The sequence below is a fragment of the Astatotilapia calliptera genome, chromosome 14 (assembly GCF_964374335.1).
Source record: "Astatotilapia calliptera chromosome 14, fAstCal68.1, whole genome shotgun sequence".
Lineage (NCBI taxonomy): Eukaryota > Metazoa > Chordata > Actinopteri > Cichliformes > Cichlidae > Astatotilapia > Astatotilapia calliptera.
Window position 1 is genome coordinate 2,269,254 of NC_137435.1, and position 18,488 is coordinate 2,287,741.

At 44.3% G+C, this 18,488-nt stretch overlaps 1 protein-coding gene across 2 annotated transcripts in view; it reads left to right on the plus strand.

Annotated features, from left to right (window-relative positions):
- The first annotated feature begins 5,723 nt into the window (after positions 1 to 5,723).
- LOC113036954 (nesprin-2-like) overlaps positions 5,724 to 18,488 on the plus strand; it is a 34,460-nt gene continuing 21,695 nt past the window's right edge. For both annotated transcript variants that reach the window (XM_026193591.2, XM_080288386.1), the window contains exon 1: positions 5,724 to 5,936. The gene's annotated coding sequence lies outside the window, so the exon portion shown is untranslated. The remainder of the gene's footprint in view (positions 5,937 to 18,488) is intronic.

Genomic DNA, 18,488 nt, shown 5'->3' on the forward strand with positions numbered 1-18,488 from the left:
CGCAACATTAATCGTCTCCGTCCTTTTCTCTCCCCACATGCCGCTGCCATTCTTGTCCACAGCCTTGTTACTTCCCAGATCGATTATTGTAATTCACTTCTTTTGGGTCTACTCAAAAATCCATCCACAAGCTCCAACGCGTCCAGAACTCCGCTGCCCGTATCACCACCAGGACCCCTTCTGCCCACCACATCACTCCTGTCCTGCAGCAGCATCAATTGTACACATTTAAGGCTATTCATCATCTCTCTCCTCCATATCTCTCTGATCTGGTTCAGATCACCGCCCCATCTCGATGTCTCAGATCTTCTTCTTCCCTTTCTCTCTCCGTCCCCTCCCCCCGTCTTTCCACCATGGGGAGCAGGGCCTTCAGCTGCTCTGCTCCTCGACTCTGGAATTCCCTACCTCCTGATTTGAGAAATATCTCTTCCTTCTTTCTCTTTAAGTCCCAACTCAAAACTCACTTGTTCAAAATAGCTTATCCCACATAACCTCTTAAATCTGCTATTTTAAATTTGTTTTATGTCTTATGCTTTTATGATTCTGTAAACTGCTGGCTTTTATGTTGCTTTTATTATTCTACTGTGTACAGTGTACTTGAGTGTTCTGAAAGGTGCTTTCAAATAAAATGTATTATTATTATTATTGTTTTTTAATTTGTCGTTTTCAAGAAAATATAATTTTCTGGGGATTATTTTATGGTTCAGGCTTCAAAAGGTTAAAATGAGAAACAAAAATAAAAAGGTTTTATCGATTAAAGGAAATACTGGAGAACAGAACCCGAACTTTTCTACAGTCGTTCATGTTTATTGGATGAAAGTTAGTTTCAGCTGCCACTCAGGCCTCGGCTCAGTTTGAAGAAAATATTCAGTCAATCAAGATTTTTGTTTTGTTTTGCATGTCAGGTGAGTTTTGTTGAGGTTCAAGCACCTTCAGCATCACTGCTACAGTAACAGTCATGTGATTAAAGGTTATAAACGGACAAAAACAAGCAACACTGACTCTTTGTGTGAAACTGGAAATAAACAACAACTTCAAGTCCAGTCCAGTATTTTGTCTGCCCAACTACCCACCCCAAACTCCTCATAACCACCCATTTCTTTCATTTTCTGTTCCCTTCACACCCTCTGCAGGTAAAGAAACATCATTAAAGAAAAAAGAGGTGGATACGGGCTTTAAAGCAGCGTCTAAGCCTCATAAAGGCACCAAGCAGGATGGACAGTTCAGATATAATTATTGAAAGTACAAAAATATGTTTATGCACTTAACCATAAGAAAAAGCAAGTCCAACATAATAAGAGCAGTGATCAGTCCATGAATTATTATCATGGTGAGCTGAGAGAGCCAGAATCAGCGTGAAGGCGACAGATGGGGCCATGACAAGGTCATCCATTCGGCTCAGTGGCACCAAAAACTGAACTTGGCAAGATTTTTGTGTAAACAGTTGTTTTGGGCCAAAAATGACAAAACAGAGCAGAGGTAGGTGGTGTGGATTCTTTCCTTGGTCCAAATTCAAATCTGCTTAGTTTTGAGTCTGAAAATCAGCTGATCAGAGTGTGGCTGAGAGCAACCACCCAGCAGGAGACCATTAAATATGAATTTATCAAACAGGGAACTTTAAAAACTCATGGGTGGCTCTGGTGGTTAAACCTTTTGAACAAAAAGAGCTTCCCATGACTGGCAGATGTGACAAACCAAGCAGCTACAACCTAAATTTACCAGCTCCCTGGCTCGTGTCGGCCGTTAAATTCCCTTTTACTCGTAGCCATAAATACAGCTCATTGTCCTGGTGGGATTGTGTTGGCAGCACGCCGTTCGCCGTGGCTGTAAATAGCCTCAGAACCAGCATCTTATGTAATTTCCTACTAAACCTCTCTTTGAAATACGCCGCCTTACGTAACTGTCCTACAACACCGGGCCTCATTTACATAATTGTATAGCAATAAACTCATTGCGCTAATCTATGGCCCAGAGTGTGTCCCCTCATTTACATATATGCAAATGAGCCTCACGTGTCTACAATTCCTCAAAATATGGCAGGACTTTGATTTCTTCTGCCTGTTTTTTTAATGTGTGTATGTGAGCATGTATTCATATGTTTGTGGGGACCAAAATCCTGGTCCCCACAAGTTCAAAAGTATTTTTGAGGCTCAGTTTTGTTCTGCTGTCTGCCCCCACAACAGATAAACTTCAGCTGTCAGATTCAGCTCTGTGTTATAAATCTGTGATTTTGGACGATGATGATCATGGATGGTTAATCATCCAACATGTCGTTCACGTTATGGTCCAGAGATGCTACGTTACAAATGAAAAGTGAATGCAGTGTTGGGCAAGTCTCACGCCACCCCCCTTCTCTTTATATTACAGACAATATGTTTATTGAAATGTATGAAAACATAAACTAAAACAAAGCAAAAGAAAAAAGAAAGAAAAGGAAAACAGTGACGCTGTTATCAGTCAGATGCTTTCCAGATAAATCTGATGGTGTCGTCTGCGTTCGTAATTCCAGCAGTTTCGAAGGATCTCCAACATCACCGATTAAAAAGCCAAACATGGCAGAGCCTCCAGCGTGTTCACAGATGGCTGCAGACTCCGACTGCTGACCTCCTCCTGACCGTGGGTCCATCTCTCCATCAGACCGGTTCCTCTGGTCTTCAGTCCAGTTTCATACCTCTCCCTTCGTTAAGCACGGCTTCCTGACAGCCGTCCTTCACTGAGACCATTTCTGCTGAGACTCCAGAGAACAGCAGACGATCAGCCGAAGGTCCCGATCGTCTCTCTGCTCTCGTCTCAGCTCTTTGCTGGATTGTTTTCCTGTTTCTTTCAGACGCTGTTCATTTGTTGCAGACAGTTTTTTAGACGTTACACTTCTTTTGCCCAGCTTCCTCAGAATTTCTAACAGCTCTTTTGTTTGCGCAGAAATATTCTTTCATGCTGTCAAACTGTGTTTTCTTTGAGATTTTTTATAGATTAAACTAAAGAAATTGTTCAAAAATGTGTTGTGTGACAGGCTGCTGGTAACAAGGTGTCTAAAGATACTTTTTAGACCTGGTTCTTTGCTCAGTCCTCTGCGATGTTTAGACAACGTTGTTCGTTGGGAGCCCTTCATGCTTGAACGATTCATACGTCTGCGTTATCGTTCCTGTGAAAAAGCAGCTGGTGTCCAAAGGAAAACTCTGACAGGTCTCCAGAAGGAAAACTGTTGCTCAGGAGCACTTTAAGACAGCGGTCCCCAACCCCCGGGTCTCAGACCAGTACCGGTCCGTGAGTTTCCACGTGTGTTGTGAATAAATCTTCTTTTTTTCGATACCAGTACTAGTTTTATTTTGTTGTATTTATCTTAAAGGCCGGTCCGTGAAAATATTGTCGGGCATAAACCGGTCCGTGGCGCAAAAAAGGTTGGAGACCGCTGCTTTAAGACATTACCAGACATTTGGCTCCTTGGAAGGTTTGACTCAAGACTTTTGCACGGCTAACTGTATCTCCCTTTGTAATCTCACTGATAACAAAATCAGACAGGAAATAGTTTGTTAGCTTGCCAAACCAGCAGTTAACACGATCCATGATGCTAACTCATCTCTCCAGCCTGATATCAAAGCCTCACATGACATGGTCACCTAACGGTAATCTGTCTTCTTAGACATGAACATCACATCTCATCTCCATCACCCACACCTTCAACCTTCAAATGTGGACTTTTCAGCTCTTTACAAGTAGAAAATGTTCATCTTGTATACACTGACACGAATTATGAACACGTGAGACCAGAGAGATGAAAATTTGCTTTCAAAAACACGAATCAGATGTTTGAAGGTCGTGACTGTTTCACAGAGCGCTGTGACATCAGCCTGCAGAGACTCGAAGAGCACAGTCTGAGGTACGTCACATGCAGGCTCTGTTAGCTGTCAGATGTGTTTCATTTACAATGTAAGGGCCTCCACGGTCACTCATAATGGTTTTCTGGACTTACACCAGGCTCGTTTCAGGCTGGCTCAGATGCACGATGGATATCTGGGTCAGTTTTAGGAAAGAAAACAGCAAAAAAAAGAAGAAAATATACAAGAAGAAAGTTTTAAAATAAGCACATTTTTGTTCATCTCAACATCTCACATTTCCTTCTATCTGAACACTGGCACCAAAACATTATCTTGCAAATATAAAGACATTTTTTTTGTCAGGTTTTGAAATGTCTGCCTTTTTTTGTCCTCACTGCTGAGGAAACGGCCGTATGTGCAGGCAGCTCATTACGACTGTAGTTACTGTGCAAACTCAGAGAGTGACATGAAGACGTATATCACACGGACAAAAGAAAGGAAAGAAAACATCAGTTCATAAAGGACTGCGAGTTTTTTCCATGGTGATGTTGTCACTGCGCGAGTGCTGAACAAACACCTTCCCCTCTGCACATAAAACGCACAAAGGTGTTGTGTGGGCTGCCTGACGAAGCCTCCGCCTGGGCATGTTTTCACACAGGGGTCAGGACGGCGCCGGGAAACGAGGCGAGGCCGGCAACACGGGCTTCACTTTTCCTTTTGTGGCCTTTGAATGTTTTTAATTTCAACAGTTATGTACAAAAAGACCAAAAGCTATAATTAAACTACACAAAACACTGAAAAATGAATAATTATCTGAAAACAGCCTCAAATCTGGTGAAACTGCTGGTTCAGGTGGACGCGCACGTCTCCATCCCGGAACGTTTCAATCCTGATCATGAAGCAGCTTCATGAGACACAAACACCACAAAACATAAAACCAACACTTCAGAAAGCAGCACGTGTTTGTGCTCGAGTTTTCCTCACAGTCACAAATATTCATGGATTTTAATAACAGCTGATTTGTCTTCAGTAGGGATCTGTTACCACGGCAACCGAGAAAACAGGGCTTTAAAAAACTCTTTGAACCGAAAACACAAATGTTTTCTGAGCTTTCTGCTGGTTAAAACTTACAAAGTTTTTAGGGCTTGACTTTAACTTTATATAATTAATAGCAAGATTAAAATAGTCTGTAGCAGTCAGCTGTGTGAGGAAGTCGAACTGAGCTCTCCAGGGTTCAAAGGTCGACTTTTTCATCCACTAACAGTGCAAAAACTAAACATTGTGTACATGGATGTGTTTTAAAACACACGTGAAGTGTTGTGGCTGAGCTGGAGAGGAGCAGGTGCCCGTAAGCACAAGTGTTGTGTTGTTTTCATCATAAACGTGTTGCTGTGTGTGAATGTGTTTCAGGTTTTGCTTAAAGACTAAATGCGGTTCAGTGTCGGTGCTTTGGCAGCTCAGGTGAGCACAACAATACCTGAATAAGGTTTATAATTAACGCTGCGATTATAAATGCTGCATCATCACATGTGAGGCCTTGGAAAGTGTGTCTGCTCATTAAAAATTAAGCTGCGTGTTTACAGTTGTGAGCTAGATGGTTTCTGAGTTTTATTGCTTTATGGTTTGATTACAAATTGAAAGCAGGCCAGGCTGACGTTGCCACGTCCCATTCCGAACTCGGAGCACGTCTATGCGTCCTTGACAGACACCTGTGGACCGAGGCAATCCTCAGACAGACTAAACACGAGTGAAATAAAGAACGAAGAGCACAAAAGCTTCACGAGGACGTGAAAGGTCGTGGTTTTCTGAGTAAGGAGGCGAACGAGGACAGATCAGAGGAAGGTTTGGCACAGAAATAGGACGCAGGAAATCAAAATAGGAAGAGCTATTGCAGCGTGATGCAGGTGACCTGCAGCAGGTGTTTTTGTGTGCGTGCGTGCAGACAGGTCTGTGGAGGGGGCGTGGCTTATAAACTACCTGCAGCAGGTAAGGTTCGGGTTACCTGCAGCGCTCCAGTCTCTGCTCCGCTTTGGAAGAACATAATTCAGTGTTTGCTGATGAGTTTGTTCACTTATCGCTCAGCCGGTCAGAAGCCCAGAGTCGCAGATCATCCACCCGCAGGTGAGTCGGTCATTACTCGCACCTGCGGCCTCTGCACAGCGTCTCCTCACAGCCTGAGCTGCTGCTTTTTTTTATTCTGCTGTTTGTTGGCTGGTTGGTTTCTGGCTGTGTGTCGCGTGAGAGCAGACTTCAGTAATCACTTCCAGCGAAACTCCATCAACGCTCGTGTTGTTTTCAGGAAACATGCGGTTTTAATGCGAGACTGTGACGTGTAATTCATACCTGCGTAAGAACTGGTTTTGTGCACGCGCGTGTTGTTGGATGCAGGGCTGCTGGGGGTGTGTCCGGTGTCCGGTGTGCTCTCCCGACACGAGTTTGCGGAGGTGCGTGCGTGAGTGTTTGGTGTGCAAATGGTCCTGTTGCCTTGGTTACAGTGACATCACGCATGCTGCTGGGGTCACTTCAGCTTCACACGCACTTAATTTAAATGTGCATACATATATTTAAATCTAGTAAATGCTTTGTTATTGGCGGCGTCTGCGGAGTCCGCTTCATGATCCAGCAGCGCCGTCATGTTTGCGTCACTTAACCTAATATTGACTTAAACTAACACCAACCTGTGCAAACCACCTGAGGACAAAACCAACACTGATACGGGATTTTGAAAACAAACTCTACAAATCCTTAAAACTTGTAAAAACATTACATATGAACTATACGTATGTTATATTTAGTGGATGGTAAGAAGTTTGTGAGCGTCGGGCCGCAGCAGCATGTCGAACAGCCGCTCACAGTCTGTTTCTGCGCCGTTTTAACCAAAACTGGATCCAAACTGGAGGTTTTGGTGCCGTTAGCTCGGCTCTGTTTCACGCTTCCTGGACTTTAGATCAAAGGAAAGTTTGGCTATTGGAAGTTTTTTGTGCTGCACGCTTTTATGAGTTTGAGCAAACATAAAGGAGGAAGAACATAAAATGGAAACGCTGTGATAGATGGTTACTCTTGTTCTGCCAACCATTCATTAACCAAGTACATTGTCATTTAAATGTTGCACTGAAAGTACAAAGAGCATGAATTTGCTTACTTTATTGCAATAATATGATCGAATTCAGTTGCTGCTGCCTTTGGAAGCCACTTTGAACCCCCCGCCCCAGCTCTTTCATGCTATCTCTAAAAAGGGCCATAAACGAGCGTCTGCAGCACTGTGACATACTGCAAAACAATCTTAAAGAACTTACCACTGTTACTCCTGACACGTGATGACTGAAAATATTCAGATTAATGAGTTTAATGTTATCATCTTCTTAATCTAAAAAAGTCTGATTTAAAAACCTCCCAAATCAGAAGATTTACTACATTTTATAGTTTTATATCACTTTGAACTTGTTATCTTTAGCTGACCAAAGCACCCTGGACTCCAGCTTTAAATCCAAACATTAAGCTTTCTATAAATTTCGATAAGTTGTCTTCTCTCTCCCATGTTTTGCACAGTAAAGTATTATCAACAGGTCTTGATCCACTCCAAACATAAGTGTACGTTCAGGCGCACCCTCGGCTCCTCCGGTCTGTGTTGACTGGTTCGCTGCAGGAATGTGTGGCTGTGGTTGAACAGCTTCTCCACCCAGCGACAGCAGAAAAATACTCATACCTACTGTGGGCGTCCGACAGCAGGCTGATCCTCCGCCACGCCTGAGCTAAGAAACAATTAGATGCACGTTTGTCGGTCTCTGAATTTTTCCACCAACTGAACAAACAAAAGCCCGTCTGACACCACAGGGCAGCAAACACTAGAGTTTATCTACCCAAAATGAATAATCAGTTAAAGGAGGTTTGCTTTGTGATTAAAGATTTAATCTTGCAGTCCGGATTTAAGACCTGACATTATGCCTCAACACTGAGCGTGCCAGCTGGTCTTAGACATGAGTTTAGGGTCAGCTTGATGACTTCAACCCATCTCAGATCTAAAAGTTGGCTTTTCTAGGTTTTCCTCCTTTGCCTGGTTCATTTTTTTTCTTCCAGGTTTTGTCAGATTACAGCATCTTTATTTTCTAAGTTTTCGAACATTTCATTGTTTAAATGTTTAATCAACAAGTCGTGTAAAAGACTGGTGACCCGTCCAGAGCGTACCCTGCCTCTCGCCTTACGGCAGCTGGGATGTTGACGGCCCAAATCGTAGACATGGACAGCAGGCAGGATTCAATAATAGGTGAGCTGCTTATTTACAAGGGACAAAACAAAGTCCAAACTAATGAACCACAAGTTGTACGTGCAGACACTCTGACAAAGGCCAACGACTGCACAGAAAAGCAACCAGACACACTGCTGGATGATACTACAGCAGGGTGGGCAACTCCAGGCCTCGAGGGCCGGTGTCCTGCAGGTTTAGATGTGTCCTTGATCCATCACAGCTGATTTAAATGACTAAATGACCTCCTCAACATGTCCTGAAGTTCTCCAGAGGCCTGGTAATGAACTAATCATGTGATTCGGGTGTGTAGACCCAGGGTGAGATCTAAAACCTGCAGGACACCGGCCCTCGAGGCCTGGAGTTCCTCACCCTGCTCTAGAGATAAATAACCACCAGAATAAAACAGGAAGTAAGAAATGATAACTAAACGGCGAAACACAAAGACATTTACTTGAGATCAGGGACTCGAGAGGATGGAACAAGAAACTCTAAAGTATAAACTAAACGCTAATACAACCAGGAACAGAGAACTCTAAACTCGGTACACTAAAGAAATGCACGAAGCACCAACTCCGGGTCAAAGGCCGAGCACCGTGACTGCTACAGCATGACTAATTTCTCCCTTTCTGATTGTTGGTGGATGCTCACAAAACAAGGATTCGCTGTTCTCCAGGTGTGCGCTACGGTTTTCTTTCACCTTGCAGAGTTAAAAATGTTTGACCTGAGGTTTTCCTGTTCGGTAAAGTCTGGCGAGCGTCAGCTGAGCTGCGAGCTCAGACTCCGTCACCACGAGCTAAACCCTTCACGGCTCCGATGATGCCCGGGTGTCTGTTTGGCAATTACTTTGAGTCAATTTGATCGGTTTAAAGTCCGACATTAAACAAATACCTGGAAGAAGTGAGGCGCCACCTGCTCTGCTAATGTGCTGCCAGAGCGGGCATCGGGTCGATACTGCGTCCTTATGCAACCTCGAGCCTGAGCGCGTGCAGCTGTGTCAGGTTTAAGATTCTCAGGTTGTATGTTTTGGTCACATGTTAGTGCCGCTGATTCTTATTGAAGAGCTCTGGCTGGTCTGGATGTTTGTCAGAGGAACATTCAGACTGTCGGCTTTTCTCGTCTTTCTGTAGTTTAAACCTGATGGCTGCAGACTTGCGTTATACGGCTGTCCCATGAACGATGTCATTGATGTCACTGTGGATAACTAACCAATCCCTCACCTTATTAGATGAGGAGCTAGATCTGACCGTGCAGGCTTAAATTAGCTGTTAAATGTACTCTGTTGGCTCCAGTATGAACTCTGAGGGGAAGGTGACTGTGTCGCAGAGCACAGGTGAGGTCACCTGCAGCTTTTAATTGTGTGACAGATCACATGACTGTCTACAGTTTCACTTCAGCCTGAGGTGTTCAACGGTGATTGGACCTGATGGAGTTACTGGAGAGATCCGCCTGACCCTGAAGCTCCAGTGTTTGTTGCTTTGAAATTTAAAAGTGAAGTTATTTGATCTTTAAAGGAAACTTCTTGTATTTAAGATAATTTTGAAAGCTTGCAAATGTGACTGTCAGCAGAATTTGAAGAGACATTTTTGACTTTATCTCCAAAAACGTCCCAGCAAGCACATTTGAAACGAAGCTGCTGTCTCTCACCTCCAACATCATTCTGAATAAAAACCTGTGAGAGGAGTCAGACGGCAGCTGGTCAGTGCTGAGATGTTTGCTGGGTCTGGGCTGTGTTGACCGCAGTTCTACTGAAGTACTTTTTTGTACTAAACATGGGCCAAAGACCTGGCAGGTCATTTTAGAAGACCTTTTTTATTTACACCGCTGTTCTATTAAAGGCCACACCTGACTTCCTGCATGAGTCAGGTGTGGCAGAGAAATGTGCAAGGCTGGTGCGGGACAGGTACGAGGACAGTGGTGATGTGTGCAGGAGGAGTGACAGATGGATTCGTGGTGGGACTACATCAGGGATCTGCTCTGATCCCCTTCTTGTTTAGAGTGGTGACAGACTGACAGATGGGGTCAGGCAGGAGTGTCTGTGGAGCTGGCGAGCCGTAGTGAGAGTGGGGAGCAGGTGGGAAAGAGCCTGGAGAGGTGAAGGAATGCTTTGGAGAGAAGAATGGAAGTGAGAAGACCCAAGATGGAACACGTGTGAGTGAGATGGAGACGTGCAGTGTGATAGTGAAGGAAGACGAGTTTAAATACCTGGATTAACAATGCACGTGAGAGGTGAAGAGATTCCAGGCAGGGTGGAGTGGGTGAAGACGAAACAAAGACGATATGGTGGGTAGTGTCTGAGGTGCTGGAGGCTGAGCTGGAGGGGGCAGAGATGAAGCTCAGGTTGAGTGGTTTGGAGACAAAGTTAAAGAGGTACGGCTGAAACGTGGACTTGCAGAGGAGAGTGGCTTTGTTGGACGAAGTACTATAGACGTGTAACGGTCTGTACGAGCTAGCAGCTAGCTGTGAAGCTGACGTGAATTCTCCAGAACACAGCATCTTCTTCCTGTATTTACTTTTGTTGCTCCGCCCCAGACACATCTGGCCAATAAGCAGACTGAACATTGTCACGTGGTTTCAGTGACATTTTGGTTCGCATGGAGTTTTCTTGAATTTTTCTCAAATCACGAGAAAAGTTTGCAAACTCAGAGTAAATGACCTACAGGCGTGAAAACGCCCCGAGTGACTTCTTACTGCTGCAGAGCTGCTCTGTCATTTTAATCCAGAGGTCTGGATTTAAGAGGAGGGAGTCACTTTGATATTTAAGACAAAAAGCAGCATTTTTCCTCTTTGTGAAGCTGCAGCAAACAGCAGATTTGTCTTTATGAAATCATTCACCAAACAATCATCTCATGGTTTCAGCTCCAAACAAACACTTCTGAGTCTTCGAGTCGAGTGTTTTGTTTGGAAGAAATGTGTGTGGATGATGATGCTGATTACCGATGTTTGCTGTCTGGAACAGTCGGTGCATTTCTTTGAGCCCTGAGATCAACCTGCTTAGGAAAAGCCAAAATACTGAACCTGAAGGAGAGGAAAACCACAGGAAGGGTAAGCGGAGCAGGCTCCGAGTTGATGAGCGTTTTCTAATGTGTTTCATTAGAGCAGCCGAGGCTGCTGGGATTCATTATGACTCAGATGATCTTCACAGTGTCCCAAGGCTCCGCCCACCCCGAGGCGGCGGGCCGCTCTGACTCTCAGCTAGCTAACATCTGCAGGCTAATGTCCCCTCTGATGGCCATAACAACACATAATGTTTTTACACCATTAAACAGCCTGTTTCCTTCAGCTTTATGGCTGCTGTTACCTGCAGCCCTCTCACACAAACACACTCGGGCAGCCTGCAGACCCACACGAGCTTCCTTTGCAGTGTTTACTGTCAGGATGTGGCTGAAAATTGCACTGATAGTTCAGTGAGGCAAATGCCTGAATAACAGCAGTGCATCTGCAGCTAAGTGCTGCCTGGAGGGATGTGTGTGCGAGCCTCGGTGCTCCACGTTACCGGATGAGGTTGCATCAAAAGTCGAGCCAGGTCCAGACTTTTATTTATTGTAACTGCTGTTTCCCTGCTGTGCAAACACAGAAGCCTCTTTGAATAAATAGTTTAATCAGGATGTTTGCAAAGCTGATTTAATAGTTGGTATATTGGAAACCAGAAAGCTGAGCACAGTCTAATAGTTGAAGTAAAACGTTTGTATTTAAGAACTGCTTAAAAACTTTATTGCCTTCTTTAACTATCAGTTTAAATGTGTGCTGCTTGGAAAAAGCTTTTGGGGTTGAAGTACAGCCAAATAAAAGTGTTACACACACCTTGGAAAGCTGGATTTAAGGTGTCGACACCTGTGCTTATGCACTCGGCCTCCAGAGTTCAATGAGCTGCTTAAAGAGACTGTAATGCAAGTTTACAGCCAGATGTTTGACATTAGAGTAGCTTTGCATGATTCAGAGTTCACATTGATCCTCATTCATCTTACCTGGGCCTTCGTGCAGCCACTTAGTCCATCCTCTGCCTGAAACAAGATGTTTTAGCTCATCTCTCTTTACGCCTTTACTGGGAAATACTGACATGCAGTCTTACACCTCATAGAAAAGCCATTTAGAGACACCTGATGTCTTCATTATGAAGGTGAAGTTTGAAGAAAGGTCACGGGGTCGTAAAAGTCTGATCCAGAAGTCTCCTGATGTGTATAAAAAGTATTATAATGAGACATGTAGAGACCTGCTGCCTGCAGATAACATGGCAGTAACAACGGTCGTTTTTAGGTTCACGTGTGGAAAGACGCTACTCCGCTCTGTGATCCTCTCGTCTCAAACGCTCGCTCCTTCCTCTGCCTTTAATTCATCGCAATCCGCCGCCTCGTGACACCACTTCCAGATGAGTTGGTTTAACATTCAAATCTCCAGAGCGGCATTGGTGTATTTGGGTCACGAGATAAAGATCTATGCAGTAAAAAGAGAGTCCTCCGACACCTTTAGAAAGTCCTTTTTTCTGTCCTGAAACCAAACGGGACATAATCACTGAGCCTGAGTTATGAACTCACATCTGTCCGATGTGCTCTGAGAAAACTGAGACTGCTGTTTTTGCATTTTAGGAAAAATAATCTGGGGTTCGAGTCGTTCTGTTTTAATGCCACGGTGTGAGAAATGACGCCTCGGTGTCTTTGCAGTACAGCAGCTGGCGTCAGAGTGCCAAATAAAAGCAGGACGCTAACGACTCGCTGGCCTCGACTGAGACGCTCTCCGGGGCAAATGTAATTATCTTGATTTATAAACGTGTGTTTATCGCGGCTCCGCTGGCCTCTGTGCTCCATTAAAGGTGTTAGATGCTGGTTTGTAAAATCAACATGTCAGAGCCTCGTTAATTTTTAAGAACCGGCCAAAATGATCACTAAGAAATGTGCCTTTCAGCCTCCTGTGGCCTCCGCAGAGCGAAATCTGCAGGAAGAAGAGTTTGTGTGTGGATGTGGAGGGGAGGGGCTTCCTTTTAATTAAGCCTTGCAGAAGACTATAATGGAGATGTCATTGGTCTGATGATTGGACTGAACAGACCACAAGTTTTACTTCATGGTTCTTTCTAGTCTTCTATCCACATGAGTCACTCGGGTTGGATCAAATGCGTCTAAACGAGACATTCCCGAGACAGTCTCGCAGTCGTGGGCTCTTCTCCTGGTAGGACACGCCACAACACCGTCACCTAAGAGGCCTCCAGGACCAGAGCCGCCAGTGGAGGCCTGGGTGGTCCAATTCCTGTTTGAACGGGCCATGGGTGGCTGCTGATGCCCACGCTGCCTGCTGTTCTTCTGGCTTTGTGCAGTTTCTAAGAGGAATCGAACTCGTCAGTATTCGGCAAATTTCATTTAAAAGGATCATTGTTTCCGTCCTTCACAGCAGGCGAGTGCATCCTTTTTGTATTTGTGGGGCTGAATTTTCTTTCTCTTAAAGACTTTAAATCCATACGAGTCGCTCCACATTTAATATAAAACATTTTGGTTGTTTTAAACTCCATTATCTGCTTTTGTCTGAACAGTTTGAAAATTACACAAAAAAGCTCTGAAGAAGGTTTTAAGTCGTACATTTGCTCTGTCTGGCAGTCAAAACTAAAGTGATTGAGACTTAAAGCTCTTATAAACTGGATTTTTATTTTTCTTCAAACCCACGTGTCTCTGCATCACTGCACGTTCACCACAGTCGTGCTCACGGAAACATCTGTTTGCTTTGAGTTTCCTCCTGAGGAGCTCTGTTCATTTCTTAAAACATTCAAGATTCAGCGGAGTCACAAAGTAAAGCTTGAAATGGTCTCTGGAAGCTGTCGGTGCTCAGCGTGAGCCCAAAATGTGTTTCTTGAAAGTTTATCTGAAGACTTTGATCTGTTGTTAACAGCTTCGGCCACAATCTGGGTTGAGAACATGAGAGGGAAAAAACGGGGAGAAATTTAAAACTTTAAATTAAGCAAATCTCCAGAGAAGAGCTCTTGCTCTTAGCTTTGTGATGTGCACTTTTGTTTTTTCTCCTTCTTAAATTTGGCAAACGGAGGACGAAACCATCTCGCGTTTCACTGAAGCGGCGTTTTCCTGCTTCAGCAGGAGCAGAGGCTCATATTACCTTCCATCTGAATTACTTTACCATCCATTTAAACAGTGTTGCTGCCACAGCAGGACGAACCCGGGTGCATGTGAAGGTGTCGAACAGAAACCGTGACATTGAAGCCGTTTCCATTCTGCAGGCCTCGCTCTGTAATCCTCTGGCTCCTGTTGAACTGCAGCTGAGCTCCTAAGACGGCGCCCGAGCCTCGGGACAAGTTTCTGTACAATAATAACAAAACACGATGAGTCAGACTCAGTAAAGCCAAATGTAGCTCCCAGGTCTGAGGACTGCACCTTTGATTCTTCTTGATGAACAGCAGGTGTATTATTTGTCAGGTAGTTTTATTAAAGCTGCTCCAGCATCACAAACAGTCCAGAGGACCAGTTCAGGCTTTTATCTGGCGTTGGCGTTTTATCCTCAGTAGTGTCCAACTCGATGAGTCATAAAATAAATGATCCCCTGCACAGCTGTGTTCGTATCAGGCTGTAAACGTGTTTATTTCTGCTGTAAAGTCGGACATTTTAACGCGGGACTGTTTGACTCGCTGCTGGAGCCTCGTGTGGACATTAGAGGAACAACAGCTTCCTTCTTGGGCTCTGCCCATCACTTCCTCTGGTGCGAAAGCTTTTCAGAGGAGCTTGATTTGAATATTTGGATAACACGTCAGCGCTGCATAACCACAAACCCACACACTGAAGTTTGTTTTGACTCAGACGGCTTTAAATGAGATTAATCTGCTGCCAAAGAGCCAATAACAAATGCACTTTGTTTGCTGAGAGTCACAAAGATGAGCCCGTTGTTAGCTGTCCAGAAACCCACAACACATCAGTGTTTTGTCCCACGTGGCTCTGACTGTATTTTCTCGGTCAGTTATTTTGGAGATGATCGGTAAACTCTACACCTTCCACCTATTCTCACAGTCTCACTTTCCATCATCTCGCATCCTCGTCTACTTCTACGTAATCTGTCTCTTCTCTGCGAGGGCGACACAAAGGCTGCTTGTTCCCAGCCTGCCTGCCTTTGTCCAGAACAGACAATGCAGTGACTCCAGGGGACGAAGAGGGGGAGGAGGAGGAGGCAAAAGTGAGTTAGGCGGAGAAAAAGGTGACAATAGGAAAAGAGACTAATTTTACCCATGCCTGTGAAAAACATGAGTGTCTATATCAAGTTAGTGTTTTTTTTTCTAGTGTATGAAATTTAGGAACATCACAAAAAACACAAAATCAGCAGCAAGTTCCTTCCTGTTTATAGTTTATTACATTTATATATGCAGATCTGCTCATTGCAAACTCCATGTGTTTATTATTGGAGTCGTCTGGAGTAGCTCTGCGTGATTCAGTTCATAATAATTCATTGTACACTTCATTGTTTTTCCAACCTGTCTCCGACCTGCCTTTCCACGTGATGTGTATGCATGTATGGTTGGGGGTTCACTGCAGGTGTAAACTTTGCATGTGACAAATAAAAGGCTTCATCTTTGTCTTACTGGGCCTCGAGGAAACCCCTCAGTCCAGAAAATATCTGAATGGAGCCCTTTTTAAGCTCCTCCCCCTTTAAATTCTTCTTTCCTCTGATTGGCAGCCTTGTAAAAACTAAGCAGAGGCCTTCTGCTTACAGTGATTCCTGGGTCATTATTCTCTTCTTTTTTTTTTTTTTATCAGTATGTGATTGAGACTTGGTGTCTCCTAATTTTTATGTTTGATGAGCAGATCGACCAAAGTGCTCCTGAGGTCAGAGTGGACGCTCGTCTCGTGTAAGGTGACTGAAAAGCCCAAACCAGAAAATGTCGTCTGTTTATAAATTGAGTTATTACTCAATCTTCTTTCAGCAAACTGCAGCACGACACCGCAAACACTTTTCAACGCGGTCTAACAAAGCCGAGCTCGTAGTTTGTCGCCTGCTATACTGAGCTTATTGGAAATTTATTTCCTTTTTAAATTCAACTTAAGTCTTTAATTAAAATCCAGTTTCACCACTTTTTCCAACTTTAACAGGAATTTTAAAAGAAATTATTGAATTTTTCTTCAACCCTCAGTGGCCCTAATACAGGTGTAGGGGAACTCCAGGCCTCGAGGGCCGTTGTCCTGCAGGTCTTAGATGTGTCCAACACAGCTCATTTAAATGACCTCCTCAACATGTCTTGAAGTTCTCCAGAGGCCTGGTAATGATCTGATTCGGGTGTGCTGACCCAGGGTGAGATCTAACACCTGCAGGACACCGGCCCTCGAGGCCTGGAGTTCTCCACCCCTGCCCTAATAGATCTTTGTTAATAATGGTGTGAACACAGACTTTAAAGGATTGAAATATTCATGAATGCCTGTGTTTAGTCATTTCAGTGTTTTGCCAAAGTGGATAATGTTGAAAGGCCTTACGGGGAAAGGGCTAAACCAGCTTGTGTCAGACGATCAACTGAGGCTCTTCTTTATAAGATAAAGAAGGATTATTTTGAGCTGTGACTCATGCAAAGCTGCTTTCGGGTCTAGCCCGGCTGTTCTCAGACATGTTTCTGAATCGGCGATTTCCTGCTGAGATGATGTAAAACTGTCGATACAACAAACGATGCTCAATGTGGTCGCCGAGAGGCCACAGAAGCTCAGGTTTGAGGTGCTTGTGTTCTCTGCTGAGGAGCAGGGGGGATGTTTAACTTTGTCTCAGGACACAGACGTTATTTTAATCAGTCTTGGTTCTAATAGTCCTGATTTCCTCTCACCTTCATCATCTCCTCAGCTGAATATCGCTTTCCCTCTAAAGCGGCCGAGCTCTAATAGGAGCCATTCGTCTCTTCTCCCCGCCGCCGAAGCTTCAGCGAGTGATGCATTTCAGGGCTGCGTTTCCAGCATTTTCCAAACTGCACTCGTTGACTTGCGCTGCTTCGCTCTGCACGCATAATATGCTCGATGCCAGTTTTAAGGTCACAGCCAAATTAAAGTGTCACCTTGACTGCCAGCTATGCACGTGGAAACAAATGGAGAGCCCGATTCCTGCTTTTTATTTATTTTTAATGGAAACATTTCTTAAACATGGATCTTTTTCCTGCATTGTTCATTGGAAATTATGCTGCATCCACAGAAAGGAGGGTGATGGGGAAAAGCTCCGGTTCAGCGTATCTTACTGTGAAACTGGTCTAATAGATAAATCTAGGTAATGCAGTTAACTTTAAAAAGCTGAGCTGCACTTTATTCTTTAATGATATAATTGCACAGGATACAAGTGGGTTAAATTTGAAAACCCCGCATGAATTTGTTTCTGTATTTGGAGCTTTTGACGTGAATAAAATCCAATTTTCCAACGAAGCCGCTGCGTTCAGGGGCAAACGCGTAAAAACAAACGTCTGGAGCGGTGGTCGTTATGAATTATCCATCACTGCGTGAGCTCAACATTGTTTAAAAAGACTGAGACACAGTGATCAGATGATTTTTGGAGTGTTCAGCTATACCCACAGATACGTGCTAATCACAGCTGACCAACATCTGCACGAAATCCCAGAATTTCATCAAATCTGTAGCTCCGCCTTCTTGGATGGTATCTTAGTACAGTAACCTCACAGCAGCCATATTACTGGTCAGATAATGTCATTAAAAAGGCTCCAACATCACAAACGCAGTCCAGAGGTCCAGTTCAGTGAAGCCCATCAGACAGCTAGCAGCTATGGCCCTCTTGGAGGAAGGCCCCCGCAGACCCCTCTGTTTGTGGCCTGTCTGCTAATTCTGCCAATTCTTATTATATATTCTAGAAACATGTTTAACTTTTTTTTTAGGGAATGCCACACAGTTAAAGTGTAAATCCGGCTGCATGCAAGCCCCTTCTACCTCAGACACATCCTGCGTATTGCTGGTGCTCTGCTCTGTAGTCTCAGGACAGTGTGGGGCACTGTGGGAGTGTCATCCTGCTCTGAAGCTGTAAACTCGCCTCCTGTCACCTTCACAGCTGCACATTCTGCACATCTAATTGGATAAAACCACCTCAGAGTGCCGTGCTAATAAAGCTATGTAGAAGTTAAGCCCCGCCCCTTTATCTTGCTATAATAAAGTGTGGTTCAGGGCACAGAGGAAGCAGAATCGCCTCTTCCCCTCTCCTCCTCCTCTTCATCTTAATCTCTCCCTCAGTTCGATATCAATATCAGCCTCAACCGGAGCCATTTCCTTAATCTTAATAACTCGAATTCATTTCCTATCTCTGCTGCAGCGCGGTTTACAGCAGAGGTGATAGCCTCCTCATCCCAGCAGGGACGGGTCTTAATAGTAGTGATGAGCTGCCTCCCCTCGTTCCCTCACGCTGCTCCGTCTGCCTGCTTGTGGTTTCATGCAGACAGAACAGAATGGCACGGTGAATAAAATCTTACGTAATCTAAG